The sequence below is a fragment of the Arachis ipaensis genome, chromosome B06 (genome assembly GCF_000816755.2).
Source record: "Arachis ipaensis cultivar K30076 chromosome B06, Araip1.1, whole genome shotgun sequence".
NCBI classification, from domain to species: Eukaryota; Viridiplantae; Streptophyta; class Magnoliopsida; order Fabales; family Fabaceae; genus Arachis; species Arachis ipaensis.
Window position 1 is genome coordinate 109,184,035 of NC_029790.2, and position 3,906 is coordinate 109,187,940.

At 40.5% G+C, this 3,906-nt stretch overlaps 1 long non-coding RNA gene across 1 annotated transcript in view; it reads right to left on the reverse strand.

Annotated features, from left to right (window-relative positions):
- Window positions 1-1,858, reverse strand: part of LOC110264104 — a 6,343-nt gene extending 4,485 nt beyond the window's left edge. The window contains exon 1 of the long non-coding RNA XR_002349835.1: window positions 1,731-1,858. This is a non-coding gene — a long non-coding RNA (uncharacterized LOC110264104). The remainder of the gene's footprint in view (window positions 1-1,730) is intronic.

The window sequence follows — 3,906 nt, forward strand, 5'->3', positions numbered from 1 at the left end:
CTTTCACAGTGCCCGGCCACACTTACGACATTGGGTTAACAGAGCTTCGAGTCTCAACCTGGAGCACATGGTGGCTAGCCATTGCTACTACCCAGGGAAACCCTCATCTCCGATAGTAGAAGTGTAACATCACAACTTATCAATGTCTCAGCATAATTGCTTTCATTCTCAATCATGGATCAACATCCATCTCAGCCATCCGACTCACGGTTCAATCCAGAACCAGCCAATATGTATAAACATACACAGCCATTCCGGCTCTCAACAAAACAGCACTTCCACATTCAAAATCATGAAATTCATGAAATCGGCATTTAAGCCATAAATCATTTTCTCAATTCATTTCACTTTGAAATCAGGTTTCAACTCTTTTCAGCCTTGGCTTTAATGATCTCATTTCTCAAATCATCTCAGGCTCATAAGCCACTTTTACTCAAGGTAAATTCCCCTTTTAAAATAATGCCACTCTCTGCATCCTCTTTCCAAAACTTCCATCATCATGGCAAGTTAAAAGCCTCTTTGAGATATTCAAAAATCACCCATCCAACAATGGAATTTTATAACAAAAGTTTCTCGGCAGAGTCCCAAGTCTTTAGAGGAGAATAACATAACTCATTTCACCAAATTCGTTTAAAATCATTAAAACATTGGCTTTCCGATTTGAGTAATAAAATAGGATCTAAGCCAAACCGAGTCACGTAATCAGTTACTTCTTTCAAGGCTGTTTCCTTTACTTAGGCAAAACCAATTTCAACCCCCATGATAATTCTAGAACATTTTAACTGTTCAAAATTGTTTTAGTCTTGCAAGAATTCCGAATTCAAAGAGTACTCAAAACCTTTCTCAAAATATTTCAAAATGAAACTTGTCAATAGACATTCAGGTTCTTTCAAAACCATTGAAACTCCTCTAATTGAAACCCTCAAGTCAAATTCAAAGGCATAAACCCTTTTCACGTTCAAACAGCTTTAAAACACAAGTTTCATCTAAATAACTTTCTCTTGAAAGAGATACAATGCCTTTCTTAAGAAGCAAGACTAAATTACAATTTCCCCTTTTACTAACTCATTTCAAAAGCATGAATCATCCTTTTCTTGATAATTCAAATAAAATAGTAGAAGTCTTTAACTAATCATTCTCCAAACGACATTTCAATAAAGACTCGGATTTTATAGAAATTTCGGCAGCACCTCCCCTAAAACTTGGACTTTGCCACCCGGTTCGGGTCCCAACTAAACCGTTTCACAATCCTTTCCAACAGCCCGAATTTCAAAATCAGTCCAAGGCAAGCCAAAATCCAACAGTCATCTCAATTCCATATTTCAAGAAAACCGTTTCAAAATCAAATCATTATCAGCCGAATACACTCATTTCTAAAGCTTTAAAGAAAACGATTCAGCAACAATCATTTATCAAAAACCAGATCATTTAAAGCCAGCCAGGCTGAAATCGAGAGTGTATTCTATTTTACACATTCTCAAGAAAATCCATTCAACTCAAATCAATTTCCAACTGATTCAACTCAATCTCAAAGCTTTAAAAGAATCAATTTCAAAAGCATTTCGTTTCACAAGGCCACACAACAGTCGAGTTAAACTAACACCCATAATCATAGAAAACAACCAAACAATACATAGGACTGATACAACCACCAAATACACATTCTCACATCAGTACCCATATGTAATAATTCCAATATACAAAATATAGTTTTCGGAAAGCGCCCCTACCTCAAGACGCAATTCCGTAACTCAAACGCGTCACCGAGTCCTTTCTGCCTCGACCCGAAATCAACAATCAAAATCCCGGCTACCAAAACCTCAGCTCCAAACCGTTTTCTCAGCAACCACAACGACTCTAATCACAATATATAATAATCAGGACTCGACCCCACGTTACCAAAACTCATATTCATTAACCAAACACAACCGAATACTAACGCGAGACTTTTCGAAACATAATTTACTTACTGAGCTAGCGAAACGAAGCAGCCACAGCTCCATATCAACCCGGCAGCGACTCCGTCAGCCACCTCAAGTGGCAGCGGCGATGAAAGACTCCGACAACTGCGACTGCACAACAACGTCATGGCGATAAAACCCAGGAATAGAAAGGAATGAAGACCAAATGCAAGGACCCTTACCGGCAGTGGTTTTCCGGTGACTAAGCTGCATCCTCCGGCGGCAGTTTGCACGACGCTGACAGTGCGGCTTCTCCCTTCCTCAAAGCTCGTCTCGCTCTCTCTCTTACTCAAACTAGATCGGTGGCTTCATGGTGGCGACGGCAAAGAGGCTCGCGACGGTGATAGGCGGTGACAAACCATGGCAGGGACGAGCTTCACGGTGGCAGGGCGAGCAAGACTGGTGACGACGCGGCGGCACGACGCGGTGGGCTTCCCGCCTTCTCTCATCAGCCACAACTCAGCCTCTCACTCTCTGCTCTGTTTCCGTTGGAGGGTTCTGCGTGTGTGTGTTTGCTACTGCTTGGTTAGGTGAGGAGGAAACCAGGTCGGGTACGGGTTACTGGGTTAGGGTTTCATTTTGAAAATTAGGGTTAAGAACATTATGGTAATTTCACATAAAATTGGGAATAATATAGCAATTGAAACCCAAATTAAATCCAACACTATTTGTACATAGAAAATACTATTTGCTCATTAATTTCACAAATTATTTTCAATAAAATGCCCAAATCTAAAAATTAGAAATAATATACTTAATTTCTTCATTTTCCAAAATAGCAATATCAATATATTAAAATATTAACCATTTAATCCAAATCATATAAGATTCTTATTATTTCACAACTACCAACTTTATAACTTGAATATAGAAAATAATCCAATAATTGTAAAATTGGATAATAATCATAAATTATCTCAAGTTCAATAAATCAAAACTTGCCTTAATTATCTTTAATAAAATGATTTCCGAAATTAAGGCTATAAATAACTATATGATTTGAGACTTGATCATAATAAGACTTTTCAAAAGTTCTGGGTCTTACAGAAAAGATAAGATATTTTGGCTGATCTGGATATTCTGTGCACCGCATGCGACGCGGACGCGTGAGTCACGCGGTCGCGTGGTGTGTGATTTTTGTCATGTGACGCGAACGCGTGGGTCACGCGGTCGCGTGACTTGATTTGTGCGAATGGCGCGAGGGCAGCCATGCGTTCGCGCAACTCTCTGTTTCAAACCTATTTTGCCAAATTTTTAGGGTGACGCGATCGCGTGGTTGACGCGATCGCATCAATGGCCATATTTAAAAACGACCGGCACGCGGTCGCGTGGTAAGGCTTGTGCTTCCAACATCATTCCAGCCTCACTCCATCATAAGTCTCTACCATATACCTCTTTTACGTCGATTTTCAGGGGCACGCATTCGCGTGGGTGACACAGACGCATGGGAGGCTCGTTTCCAAAATGACGCGGATGCGTCATTGACGCGGTCGCGTGGGCATGATTGTGCCTAAGGCACGCCTCCAGCCACGCTTTTGCGTGACTTTCTATCCAATTCTCTTTTCTTCAAATGCACTGGTGACGCGGACGCGTCAGCGACGCCTACGCGTCCCGTGCGTGTTTTTTTTTTATATAAAGAAGAATAAAATATATGCAGAATGCGAATCCAATTGTGAACTATATGCAGCTATATGCGGAGATTATGAGAAGAGTCATTAATAAAAAAACTAAATAGAATAAAGGAAAATAAAATTAAGACTGAAACGGAATGATCATACCGTGGTAGGTTGTCTCCCACCTAGCACTTTGTTTTTACGTCCTTAAGTTGGACGCTCGTTAGGCTCATTCTGCTTCTGCTGGCGGGTCTTCCAAGAGGAAAACCTCTAGTTCTTTATTATTCTTCATCTTCTCACCATGATAAAGCTTCAGGCGATGTCCATTGACC